The following is a 14,737-nucleotide window of genomic DNA, read 5'->3' as shown; positions in this document are numbered from 1 at the left end:
AAAACGCTACTGTTTAGGAGAAGCCTGAGCATGGCTTAATCCAATGCGATCTTTTGTTCTGACCCTGTTATGTTATTGTCCTGTACCATCTTTCCGGGCGCTTAGAGACCTGCAGGTGATTAGGCGCGGTATAAAATTAAAATAACAATAACAATAACAATAACAATAACAATAACAATTTAAGGCAGCCTTAAAAGCATCTGAGGGTCTCCAAACTCCAAAATCCAAACTCACGGTCTATCTTCACTACAAGATGTAGGCTTCCATTTTCCAACTCCAAACACTAAACTCCTGGCCTGTTTTCCTAATCAGCTGTCAAAACTGAGTGCCCCTGCAGAAGCGATGCAGCAATGTCTGGGTGTGTCTTGCAGTCGTAGTCTGGAGTGCCAGGTCTAAGATTTGCAGCTCAGTAATCCTGTGACTAGGAGCAAGTCGGTTGGACTTGGTTTTGCATCTGAACAACCAGTACAGAAGTTACCTCAAATCAATACAGATATACACAAAAAAGGATGTAATGCCATTTCTACCTTCTTCTCAAAAAAAGAGATAAGTCAAAATAAGGCGGTGACCATGGAGTTTAAGCCTACATTTCATCTTGGAAAGGTTGAAGTGGAAACTGAAAAGTTACTTTTATCAAATCAGAGTGGAAGGTTCCCTGCTGGCAAATCATACCATCTACTCGACTGTAAACAGAGTGACTCAGTCTGTTTTTGAAATATGTTCTGAACCTAGAGTGGAAGGCCCTCCAACAGAAGTTTTTACTCTCAATCTGAATCCTATTCCGAGGGTCCTTCAATCTCATGAACCTTATACTTCTAATATTTCACTTCTTTCAAACTCACAGGACTTCCCCTTGGCCATTCCATTAAAATGCAGCTCTTTAATAGTACGCCTAGTGGAACATCTTTATTAAACTCAAGGGCGTCCATCACTCCTGACGTGTCCTTGGACCCTAATCTTCTAAACAGTGATTTAGAGTAAAAAAACACTGATGTCCGGGTAATTGCTTTGTCCGGAAAGAGTCCTGTCATCCACTTTACCACTCATGGAGAAATCCGCAAGCAACTCAGATTATATTTTGGATTCACTTCTGTCTCTGACCAGATCTATAATTTCTGATTGAAGATCTCCAAATGGAAAAGCTTCTCTCCCTCCCTCTACTAAGTCTAATCCCTGTATCGGGCGCTCTCCTCTACATCCTCTGGCTCCTAACTCTAATCAAACCAAATCTACTCAAACGTGCTCTGTTTCATACTCTAATTATGGTGACTTTGGTACTCCGCTGGAATGCCTTCAGATAGTAGAAAACATAAAGGTAAAGAAATCGTTGACTTATTTGATGAAATTCAGCCCCTCTCCCTACAGCAGTTATTTGAACCTAAGGCCCCTGTTCCTTCACCTGTATCTATGTCCTCTCAGTACTCAGAAAAGGAAAAAACAAATACAGAACAAAGCTTGTCCCATTTTCCTAAAAAGAGGGCCTATAAAAACTATACAATCTAAACATTCTACAGCAGCGGAATTAAAAGTTGAACACTCAAAGGGAAAAACTTTGTAGGATAAAGCAAAAAAGAGCAAAACGACTGCACTTTGGCACAATATACATTTAAATGTGACTCTGAATGCTGATTTGAATGATCTAAGATGGAAGAAGGACAAGTTGAAGCTATCCCCAGGGGCTCCCAATCACCACAAGTGAACCCAATTGCTTCAATTCCGAGAAGTAAACACCTCAGATTCAAGTCCAATATTGGTGGCACAGCATAATTAGAGTCCCTATGCGGTACCATTTGCCTCCTTTGTAGGCAGTAATGTTATTTATAATCCTATTGGAAATGCATCTGAGGGAGTCTGCCAAGTTAGCAATCTATCTTCTGTACCTCTTTCTCCAGATTTTTCTTTCATTTTTGACCATGAGTTGTATATGAATAGCTCTTTTCTATTGAGCTGTTTTTCTGAAATCCCCGACCTCCAAATGATCCAAAGTAGTGATCTTGCCCTGGATCAAGTTACAAAATTTGACAATTACAGGGGTGCCAGAGTGATGTTTGGTTTCAAGGTAATTGTCCACCTAATAATGTTAAATAGTGATAAATTATGATGCTCTGGTATTGACACTCTTGACCCAAAGAGGAGATAGCTCCTAAAAAAGTGACTTATAATAGGCAGCTCTCCTCCATCTCAGATCTCTCCCCTTTATATATTCCACAATTAGAGAAAGAATGTACATTGCAGGACTCCATCGGCAAAGGAGGAAGGAGAGTCTCCCTCCTTGCAGAGATGAGGAAAATAAGAAATGGAGTTGGGTAGCAGGGGTTCTTAAAACAAATAGATCTTTAGGTCTACTATGCTGGGTCTTAAATTGATCTCTTGGAACGCAGCCGGCTTATACACAAACAAAGCCAAATTGTTGTTCTTGAAAAATCAGAATGCTGGCATAATATGCATTGGATTGTAAATAACTGGCCCATTGAAAATTATATTGTGCTAAGCCGTCCTGCATCCCCAGTGAACAGAAGTCACGCGAAAGGAGGTATTGCCATACTGCTTACAACAAGCTTTAGATGGAGATATAAAGCAATCCTTCATGCCTCTAACTTGTTTCAGGTGAATAATGTAGACTTTAAGGAAGATCATGACAGTTTAGATACTCTGCTTATTGTAAACTCATACAAAGCTGAAGATGCATCTAACACACATCTACTAAAAGACTTGTTCATCTTTGTCTCTTCTATTATGGAAAGAGAAGATTGAAGGCACTTAATGCTGGTCGGTGACTTGAACGCCAAAGTCTCTACCCACAGTATGAGGTTATTTGCTAATGCCTCAAAAGACAAAGCTCTAAACATCCCCCTGCTCAGTTTCTGAAAATTAGTCGGATTGATAAAAGAGTTGCAATTTCACTTGATACCTGAGAAACTTAGACCTATTAATTGCAAAGGGGAAATTAGAAAATGATATACCAGCTAAAATTAGGCATAAGGCGCCTACTGAAGGCTCTATTATTGATTACCTAATTGTTTCATCAGATTTTTTCAGTAAGCTCTCCACTATTGAAATTCTTGAAAATGCGCCTAGCGACTAGATGGTGATCTGCTCAAAAATAGAGATGCCTTGTGCCAAGGTGGGCTCTTGGATTTTAAGGTTAAAGCGGTAGGTTATAATAAAGCAAATGGCAGAATCTACTGGAATACTTTAGCAGCCACAAAACTTAAAGAGACCTTAACAACTTTAATAGAATATCAGCAGCATACAATGGTGGGAGACCTACATCCTCCCCAAACTGATGTGCTGGAAGCCTTTGTCCACAATATAAATACCGTGGTCATGTCATGTAAATCTATCCATTCACCAATTAAATGGAGACCGCCTTTCAATGCTCTGCTTTATATAAATAGGGAAATAAATACATTAGCGAGGGCCCAGTTCCAAAATTGTTCCCTACAACGAAGTAGTCTAATAAATCTATGAGAGAGGAAAAGACAGAGGAAAAAAATGCTCTCTAAGACAAAAAAAAGTAAGATTATGAATGAGTCCAGTTAAAAGATGCGGCTTCTAAAAACAATCCTAAAAGGTATTAGGAAATAATTGTGAATTGTTGCAGCACTAGTGTTAAATCCCTCCCAAATCCAATAAAAGAAGAAGAATGGAAATCACAACTTAACTCTGCGAACCCTAATTCTTCCTGCCCGGCCTTTATTTTAACAAATCTCCCCAAAACCCCTGAATCCAGTTTTACTCGCACAAAGGGGGAAGTTGTAGGACCTAATAAAAAAATGAGAGCTTCAGGAGCAATGGGACCTGACGAAATTCCTATGACAACTAATAAAAAACAGCCCCTGTTATGGCTACGTATCTTACTCCTCTGTTTTAAAGTTGTAACCTGCAAAGGTTGACTCTCCCATCATGTTCCGGTAGCATCCTCATTCCTTTATATAAAAGTAGTCATAGACACCACTTGGGTAACTACCAGCAAATAGCCTTATTAAATACAGTGGGGAAAATATTTGCTCACAGTATTCTTGCCCATCTCACTGACTGGGTGATGGACAATTCTCCCCATAGAACAGGCAGGGTTCAGGACAAATGAAATCACTCTATCCTTGATAACATCAGTATGCTGAAATGACTAGAGAAGGACACCCTATATCGCAGGTCTAACGTATACGTGGCATTTATAGACTTCTCAACAGCCATTCAAAAGGTAGACTGGACACTACTGTGGAAAAACTACATAAAATGGGGGTGCCTACCCCCTGTTATCATTAATTATTGCCCTGCATTTGCAAACTTTGTGTCAGGGCTAATGGGGGCAAATCAGGGCCTATTATCTGTAATAACCACAGAAAATGGCCTAAAGCAAGGCTGTCTAATAGCACTGCTACTCTTCTCTCTGTACGTAAGAGATTTACCTGATTGATTTTCTCCCTTAGAAAGATATGAACCAAAGATAGGTGACTGCCCTTTTGCATGCGTCATGTACGCAGATGATATTGCAATTAGGGCACAGTTCCAGAAGGTCAATATTTCTAAAAGTAAAGTTCTGATCATGAAATGTAGTAAAAGCTAAAAATTGTGCAATTTTAATTTGTAGAATTGGTTCCAAAAGGCTTGAGATTGTAGATTCCTATCTCTACTTGGGGAAAGTAATAGCGGGTAATACAATGAATAAACTGCATATTGAACATAGTTCCTGCAAAGCGGCATCACATGAAAATGGCTTACGCATATTCTACTTTGCAACGGGTAGAAGACATTTTTTACATTTTCTCACAGTGTTTAAAGCAAAAAAAAACTCCACTTTGTTATATGCTATAGAATCTATTCCAGTAAATGTAAATGTATTTGAGCTTGTAAAGCACACTGCTACCCGTCCATAGGTCTCCTGGCGCTGTATAACTCTGGGGAACCTGTCCTGGCTTTCCCTGTGGGATGGTCCCTTGCTGGGAGTCCCCAAGGTGGAGCCAGGCATCCCCGGAATTGGTGGGGCCGTTGTGGAGATTAGGCAAGCTAATGCCGAGAGTTGCCAAGTGGAACCCCTGATTAGAGTTAGCACCGAAGCGAGAATTATCGAGTCCGCTGACCGAGGTCCACGACTCTGCCGCGTCGGTAATTGAACCCTGGTCCCGGGCCGACTTCTGCTCTTGGGCCTGCCGCCTCTAACCAGTGAGCCACACTACTCCAGTAAGAGAACAGAGTTTCCTTGATAAGATTCAAGGCCATATTTTACACAAATTGTGTAATTTAAATACTCTGGTTTCAATATCCGCTATTAGATTGGAATTTGGCTTGGTAAATTCATTTATACAAGGTTTAGCTAGGGTATTACAATGGGGATACCAGCTAAGGAATTGTGAGCTTTAAACATTAAAGGGATTTATGTATCAAGAAAGTTTTGAAGGAAAAACATACAAATATTCTCTTTGCCATGATTTCACCTAGGCACTGAATTATTTCAGCGCACAAGAGGAGTTAGTGATGTCACTCCAACTTTTAGAATTTAAATCTTTACATGGTCAGTCACCAGAGAGATGTCAAATTTTGAAGATCAAAGGATATACTAAAGACAATAGCCATGTCAAGTACCCTAAGAGTTCCTCAGAAATACGTATCCTGGAATCTAGATCGTGGAATTTGCCTTTGGCTTACTCTAAGTTGTATCAATTTGTTGCCATTAAATGATATAACGGCAAATAGGTCCTCCACTATGAAAATTGGAAAAAACTGAAATATATGTAACCTGGGCATCCAAAATCTTGACCATATCCTGTTTGTGTGCCAAGTTCTGTCACCATTACGCCATCAATGGTTTCGAACAATGTTCATGCAAAACAGTATCAAAAATGTAACATCAGCCTGCAAATTCCTCATCTTTCTAAAGAATGAAATAGTATGTACAACATTATTGATTTGTTTAAGGAGTTTATGAATATATTTTAGTCTTTGCTATATTCTTCTTAAGCAGGTCCCTCCCTTAGCTGTGCAAACCTTATTTAACCTTATTTAACTTTATGTATAAAGAGGTGGATTAATTACATAACCTATGATCATATGACCTGATACCCGTTACCTCTCTGGCTTCTTGGTACCTTCATGGTTTGGCTTGTTGCTCATGCGATACTCGGCCCCCTTCAATTTTGCCCTTAAGTTCTGGGCCTTTGTATTTCGTAAGACTACGGGAGTTTATTTCTGTTTAGTCCAAACTTTGCACTTCTTACTGCTGCTCCTTGACTGTTTTTTGCACAGAATTAGGATATCTACTTGCTTTTTAACTATCCTTGCTGAGGGAAAATGAATTGTTAGTTATACATGTGTTAATTTTTTATTACCTGCTGCTTCCAAATTATGCATTTTATTTAAAATAGGATCCAATATAAAGCAGCTATTGTATGGTAGTTTTTCCAAATTGCATATGTATTTAACTAAATGTACTTTTTGCAATAAAGGATTTAACTACTTTATTGTAATTCTGTATTTTGTTATAATAATCCCACACTTTGCTCATTTTGTGCCATTGCTTGCATTCTTCTTTGCTATCTAAGGGAGGTCTTGGAACTGGTCTTGAAGGATTTCGACACCTCTAGGACAAACTAGCTTGAACACAAACTGCTTCTGCGCTATAGTTACAACTGCATTTTTATAATGATTTTTAACTAATTGAGGTGATTTTATTGTCAATTTATCATATGAGCCGCTTTTGTATTTTATCCTATCTACTGTGGAAATGTACTGTGCTTGTATTTTAATACGCTTAGAATGCTCTAGTCAAGAAACTTTATTCGGTCTACTATGACCATCAAAGCTTATGATGCAATAATTGTGTGTATTCTTTATGTGGACCTCATTGGAGATCCAAATCCTTAATAAATGTATTGACAGGTTATTGTCTATGTACCCCAGGTAGTTGTTCATTAAGCACAGAGACACATCCATATTCACAATTTCATATTGCATGCAATGCTGCTTTTAAAAAAAACTGTTATTTACCTTAGACAGCAGGTCTTCTCCAAGTCAACCCGCCAGTCATGCTTGACCACCTTTGAATGGGACATTAAGGTTGACTTCTGTGGGGCTATGATGTGAACAGTGACATACAAAAAAGGCTTAGTGCTCACCTAGGGATCCCTGTTCCTATGATGATAGTGATATCAACAGGAGTGCAGAATAGGAGATTAATCTGTGGTATCTGCATGTTGCTGCAACTAGGTAAGTCCTGTGCAGCTGGGACAAACATCCATAGGCTTGCTCTTTGGTTCTGAGAACTTATAATCAAGAAGAATGACCAGTGATGGAAGCGGGTGATGGTCACTGATGTGATGGTAGTTGGATCACTGTAATTTGTATTAAGTATTATGTTTACACCTGTATTTGTTCTCTATCTACATTCTTTTTTCTCTTGCTCCCACCCCTCCTCTTTCCCCTTATGGTTTCTCCCTTTGCCCAAAGAGGTTTTAATGAGTTGGAATGTGGGCGCTGGAGGATCTCTGAAACCTGATGTCGCTGAGAAGCTGTTGTGTAAAGTTCAATATAGTTTTCTTTTCTTCTAAATCCAGTGACTGTCACTTCGTAATAATTACCCACTTATTCTCTGACTGCTGGCTGTCGGGGGCTGTGCCTGACTCATGGCGAGGCTCGCTCCTGCACCCAATTCATAAGAAAGGGACCAAATCAGATCCAACAAACTACCGCATGATTGCCCTGCTGGACATCGAGGGTAAAGCATACGCAAGTGTCATCTTGAAAGACCTTACAGACTGGGCAAGCGAAGAAAACCTCCTGCCATTCTGTCAAACCGGCTTCAGACCAGGGTCCTCGACTGTAGACAACATCACAGCACTATCTTACCTAGTCAATCGAGCACGGCTGCGCCAAAGTCTCCCATTATTCGCCTGTTTCATCGACTACTCAGCTGCGTTCGATGGAGTAGATCGCACCATCTTATGGAGAAAGCTGGTCCACTGGAACATCGATCCCTCCCTGCTAAGAGCGATACAATCTCTGTATCAAAACACCTGGGTAAGAATCAAACTTTCAAACGACTCTGCAACCGACAAGATAGACACGAACCGTGGCCTAAAACAAGGGTGCGTGTTGGCGCCCCTGCTGTTCAATTTATATACAGCAGACATGGAGACAGCCCTGTTGGGGGCTGCCCTAGCAACACCAAAGATCGGGGCAACCAAAATACATTTCCTGCAGTACGCGGATGATCTCGTAATTCTGGATCACACAAAAATAGGACTCCAAAAGGCACTCACCGCCCTGGCAATATATAACAACAAAAACAGGCTGGTAGCAAACCTGACTAAGTCAAAAGTAGTCATCTTTGGGCACTACCCCAAAAAAAAAAGAGCAAAATGGAGCCTCGGCCATTTGACTTTGGACAGCATCCAGAAATATATATACTTAGGGGTCTCCTTCCATGAATCGGGGTTGTGCGGTACCCACTTAAAGAAAATACAGGATAAAGGCAAGTCCATCACCTTTGCCCTATGTAAACTACAAGCCCTCATACACAGTCCATCAGCAACAGCCATCCAAAGAGTCCTCAAGGCCAAGTTAATGCCGGCCCTTAATTACGCACAACAGGCGTACCCAGGCAAACTGAATAAGGAGCTGGAAAAAATTCATTGTGGGGCATACAAGAGACTGTACCATCTACCGAAATGTACAAGAAACACTCTAATCCGCCTGGAACTCTCCCTCAACCAACAAATTCTGGAAGAGATGGCAGCCCTAAGTAAATATTATTACCTCACAACAGCGGCACGCGATAACACACTGAAGGCCATCCTGAAATACATCTTCATTGAACCAGGGAACCCCTGGTCAGCTACCATCAAAGCAGCCATGACGCAACTGAATCTGGCGATCGAGTTGTGGAACCCAGACCTTGTCAACTACACGACCATCAAACACGCGATAAAAAAGCAAGTGCGCGCATGCTCTCGGGACATGGATCTGGAGTCCCTCACGAAAAGAGCCTTCCATGAGTCCCTATGCTTGCCACATACCGCGTATAATCCTCGAAACCATCTCACGCAGGCCGTGGGCCTCCCAGCGCTCCACAAGATTCTTGCCTACAGACTGCACCCCCTGCCGCTCAAAGAACTATTTCATCCGGGAAATGCAGGCACGGGAGCTCGGGAATGCAGACTCTGCAATTATAAACGAGAGTCATTGGCCCACTTACTATTCTGCTGTCCTGCCCTATGTGCACCCCGCACCCTCTACCTTAGGCCGGGACGCCGGGACACGCACAGCTAAGGAAGCAATCCATCATCTATACACCTTGAGCATAGTAAAACAGATGGCTTCATTCGGAAAATTCATACAACAGACTCGGTCCGAGCTGATAGCTGCCAAGGCCACGCAGGAATAGAGACTCTGGGTGGCCCTCCCAGGTCCCCGACCGCGTGTGCCCTTATGAACTTTGGGATCTTCTCACAAACGCTTGTCTACAGAAATTTTGTGGTTTTAACTTTTGTAATTTTATACTTTGGTCTTAATGTAATGGTTTTAAGTAACCACACAATAAAGTTAATCATTCATTCATTCATTCATTCATTCATTCATTCATTCATTCGTAATAATTACCATGAGTAGGGCAACAATCTCTTCTTCATCTGAACAACTGGATACTGCTGAAATGGCGGCCGGCACGAACACAGGGCTCTCTTTCAGTATTGCTCTACATTCTCCACTCATTTATGCAATATCTTTCATTTGAGGGGGGCGCTACGTGGCGCCAGAACAAGATGGCCACACTGAAGTGAGGCTCTCGCCTGATCGACCCTAAGAGCCATCCTTCATGCCATCCTGACCAGCTGTATCGCCTTGTGACTAGCGGGATCAGACGCGCCCGGCTGCGAGTCACGCTCCGGTGTCATCGTCTCCCGTGTCACAACCCTGGAGCCGGAGAAACCCGACCTGCTTTCTGTGAGCGGCGCTTCACCCTCTGTCGCAGCTCCGCCCTCACAGGCACACCAGATAGGCAAGCTCGGGGCTTCAGGGCCTGGTCGGAACGGCCCGACCCTGGTGCAACGTGTGACCCGCTCCGAGGTCCTGCTTCGGGCCGGGTGGGCCTGCCCCGAGGAGGAGTCCGCCACCACCTCCCCCCCCTGGCTTAAGGTGCGTGCCGCTGGACCCCCCCCACCGCGGCCCGCCACGCTCCTCTGCTTGCGGCCGGACTCGGAGCACATCCTGGCGGCCGCGCGGGACTGAGATTCCTGGCTACCACCGGCGCGTCTCGCGCCATTGCCGTGCCATTTGGAGCTGCGGGGGGGGGGGGACTGCTGTGCGGGGCCCGAGCATCGGCGGGGAGCCTGTCTCTTTCTGGCCCGGTGCGGGAACACAGGATCTCCTTAATCTCCTTCATATTGCCGCAGCGGCGTACCCCTCCCGCCTGAGCCGTGACCAGCCTCAAGTACACCTGACGTCATAACTGCCTTCGCGGCCATTTCGACGTGCGCTGCCACGGCTGAAAATTAGGCGGCAACTCATACCTACACCTTCCCAGCACAGCCTCATCGACCAGTGCTTTACAACGGGCAGCGCCAATCCCACACTCCTTAATGTGATCCCTCTTCACTCCTACAGTAAATTACTGACATTCTTCAAGCATTTTTCAGTCTGCGCTCTGTTTTGCTTGCAATCCCGTCATTGACTTCTCTTGCAGCGTCCTCTCCCCCTGGCGGGACCCGCTCCCTATCCCGCCCTGCCATCCGCAACTTGCTAGCTTCTGGACATAGAGCAATTGAAGAACCGGCGAAGCGCTATTCACGACAGTTCCCTCCTGAGCCCTGGCGTCCACCTTCTCAGCAGTCTCGCAGACACCGAGACGCGACATGGGCCGAACTGAGGCAAGACAATCAAAAATTCCTTTTGAATCTTAAAAAACTTCCAAGGTGACGCCGGAGGGAGGTGGGAGTCCTTCGGCCCCTCCGCCCCAAGATGAAGATTGGAAAACACTTCTGTTAGGCATGAAACAAAGCCTGTCAACAATCGACTCAAAAATCGACACAATAAATGCCCGCATGGAACGTGTGGTGGCAAAGCTGGAACATCATGACACTCGTATAAAGGAGGCTGAAGATAGAATTTCGGGTTTGGAAGATGGCGCTACCTCTTCCCATCGCCAGCTCACCCAAATGGACAGACTGCTCAAAGTCATAGCGGACAAGAGCGAAGATTTGGAAGCGAGATCGCGCCGGAACAACGTCCGAATTTTGGGCCTTGCGGAGACCACCAACACGGGGAAGATGGAGATATTTGTTGAGAACCTCGTAGCGGAACTGTTTGGAAAGGAATCATTCTCCCCACACCTTATTGTGGAGAGGGCCAACAGATCCTTGGCTGCTCCCCCTCCTCTCGGAGCCCCGCCGAGGCCCTTCATAGCGCGGTTTCTTAACTACAGAGACCGAGATGTGGTATTGCGGCGCGCGAGGGAACTGAAGACAGTGCACTATGGAAACACAACGTTATCTTTTTTCCCCGACTTCACCCCCTCGGTCCAAGAAGCCAGGCGCAAATTCGCAGGGGTGAAAAAGAAACTGCAAACCCAAGAGATCCCTTATGCCATGCTGTACCCGGCCAAACTAAAAATCTCCTACCAGGGCAAGCACCACTTTTTTCAAAATCCGCAGCAAGTGGAGGACTTCCTCAAATAATGTAGGAGGGATCAACACAGGGAGGAATCAACTCGCCGCCGCTCCAGATCACATTCACCGCTGTCACAACAAGACTGACATGATGTATCGTCCGGAGGACTCATTTAGTTCAATGTCCCCTATACACCGGCTGTGCGTGAACTGACTCCTGGTTACTCTGGTGAGATCTTAGCTTTGTTTTACACCTCACTGGTCTAGCTGTATACTGAGTGCTCGCTAGACCACCTCCGTCCCACAGTGCTGACTGGGGTAACCTGGTTAAATGTGGGTGTGAGTAGGGAGGTGGTTGGCAGGTCTGGTACCCCTAGTTCAGACCCCCAATGGGCGTACCCCAGACTCCCTCTCTCCTTCTGAGGGCAGAGGGTTATGTAGTAATTTTTTTGGCTTTTGTTCTTGTTTTGTTTTGGCTTCGGGTGGGTGGGTGGGTGGGGAACTAATGCACGGCGAGTTGGGGTTGCCGTTGTGGGTGGGTTGATACCCCATTTTCACGTTGTCGTGAGTGTTGAAGTGCTGGGATGGGACAAGGGTTGGCATGCTGGGAGGGTATTGGGTGGGAAATGTTGTTTACTTGCATCTGATACTGCTGTGATCCGATCTGAAGTACTAATATGCTACACATCTTTACACTCTGCTGAATGGGTGACGTAGCTTCGCCGCAACTGTCGCACCAGTTTAGGCTGGTGACATGGAACATTCGAGGGCTGAATGACCCGCGGAAGAAGCGAAAAATTTTGGGATATTTGGATAGGCAGGGGGTAGCTATCGCCATGCTTCAGGAAACTCACTTAAGGCCTGACAGTTCCCCTCTGTTTGCATCACGGTGGGCCTCCTGCAAGGTGTTCTCCTCTTATTCCAACTATGCCAGGGGTGTAACGATATTGGTTCGAAAAGGAGTGCGGTTTACACCAGCGGGCACTGAGACGGACCCGGGAGGGAGGTATTGCCTGGTATGGGGGTCACTGCACTCACACACGGTCCTCCTAGCTTGTTATTATGGCCCTAATACTGATGACACGTCTACACTCCTTACGCTGTGGGGTAGGATTCAAACACTGGGCATCAGCCATGTCATCTTAGGTGGCGACTTCAACACGGCATTGGAACCGAGCCGAGATAGATCCCACCCTCAGGCTATCCACTACACGCATACCCAGCGCACATTATCTACTCTTGTCGAAGAACACCATTACACTGATGCATGGAGGCACCTGCACCCCTCTCTTAAACAAGGAACCCATCACTCAGCGGTACATTCTACATGGGCGAGGCTAGATTATGTGTTCCTGTCGGCTGGCCTCCTACCATGGCTGGGGGGCGCTCTTCACCTTGCTAGAACATTCTCAGATCACTCGCCAGTCCTCCTTACATTGCGCATACCTATAGACGTCTCCCCGTATCTAAGTTGGCGCCTCAATCCCGCACACCTCACAGACTCGGCGTTTAGGGCAGAAATTGAACAGGACATACAGGACTTTTTCGACAGGAATACGGGGTCAGTCCCGTCATTCACAACGGTCTGGGAGGCCTTTAAGGTAACTGTCAGAGGGTGGTGTATTGCGAAAGGGGGGGGCGTCCTCAAGTCACTTCGTGAAGACCTGCGTAAACTAGAGACTGAACTCCGTAATCTTGAACGCGACGTTGCCCGAGATCCACATGGGCATGCACCTAAAGCCCTTCTCAGGGAAAAGCTTAATGAATATGCGGAAGCGGCGGAAAAAGAATGCAAGTTCCTCGGGAAACCATACACGGCACGCTTGTACGGCGAGGGAGATAGGCCCGGCAGGGCACTTGCTTTCGCGGTTAGGCCCCCGAAGTGTCACAACTATGTGGCGACCCTAATGGACGAAAATCATGTCCCACAGAGGGACCTCGCGGAACAATTGCGTATCCTAACTAATCACTACTCCACTCTCTATACTTCCCACCGGTTGACGCCCATTGATTTGCAATCTTATCTTGCAGACACTGCCGTCGCGTGGTTAGGTCCTTCTCAGCAGAAATTTTTACATCACGAACTCGAACTTGACGAAATAAAAGACGCCATCATGGCTATGAAATCCGGCAAATCACCGGGTTCGGATGGTCTGGCAATTGACTTTTACAAGGCCTATATACACCTGCTTGCTCCTCTACTAAAAAATGTTTACTATACTGCCCTTGAGGAGGGTAAGCTACCGATCACTATGCGGGAAGCCCTTATAGCATCCCTGCTGAAACCGGGCAAGCCTCCGGAACACTGCGACTCTTATAGACCTCTGTCATTGCTCAATTCTGACGTGAAGATTCTGGCGAAAGTGCTCGCGACGCGTCTTAACTTACTGATGGAGCGTCTAGTCTTACCGCACCAAGCTGGATTTGTCCCCAATAGGGCGACGTCCCACAACCTGCGCACACTTCAGGCTGTCCTGCAGGACATTAACCCTGGCTGTGAGGCGGCAGCTGTATTCCTAGACGCAACGAAGGCGTTCGACTCTCTAGAGTGGGACTACCTTCTTGCCCTTCTGGAACGGATGGGGCTCCCCTTTTCCTTCCTGGATTGGATTCGACTGCTGTACTGTAGTCCTCAGGCCTCTGTACTGTTGAATGGCTCCCGATCTGCCCCCTTTGAAATCCGCAGGGGTACCCGGCAGGGTTGCCCTCTCTCGCCGGTTCTCTTTGCGATTGCTATTGAACCCCTGGCGGCCACGCTCCGGCAACATCACAACCACCGCTCTTTAATCTACCCGGAAAGGCAGTTGCTCATTGCATTGTATGCTGACGATATGACCTTGTATGTAGATAAACCGCGGGAGAACCTTAACCCTTTACTGCGAGAGATAACCAAATTCGGAGCCATATCTGGGATTCAGATCAACTGGTCGAAATCAGCTTTGTTTCCCCTGACGGACAAGACCGTCTCCTTCCCTTTGGATTACCCTCTGATGTGGGAGGCTGACGAAATTAAATACCTAGGCATAATCGTGACCAGAAACCGCGAAGCTCTCATTCGGGCCAATTATGGTACAGTCATGGACAAGTTGACTGATACCATCACTAAGTGGATCCACCTCCCACTGTCGATGGCGGGG

Source organism: Lissotriton helveticus, chromosome 12 (genome assembly GCF_964261635.1).
Source record: "Lissotriton helveticus chromosome 12, aLisHel1.1, whole genome shotgun sequence".
In the NCBI taxonomy this organism is placed as follows: domain Eukaryota; kingdom Metazoa; phylum Chordata; class Amphibia; order Caudata; family Salamandridae; genus Lissotriton; species Lissotriton helveticus.
The sequence above is the reverse complement of the archived record's forward strand: the minus strand, read 5'-3'. Positions refer to the sequence as shown.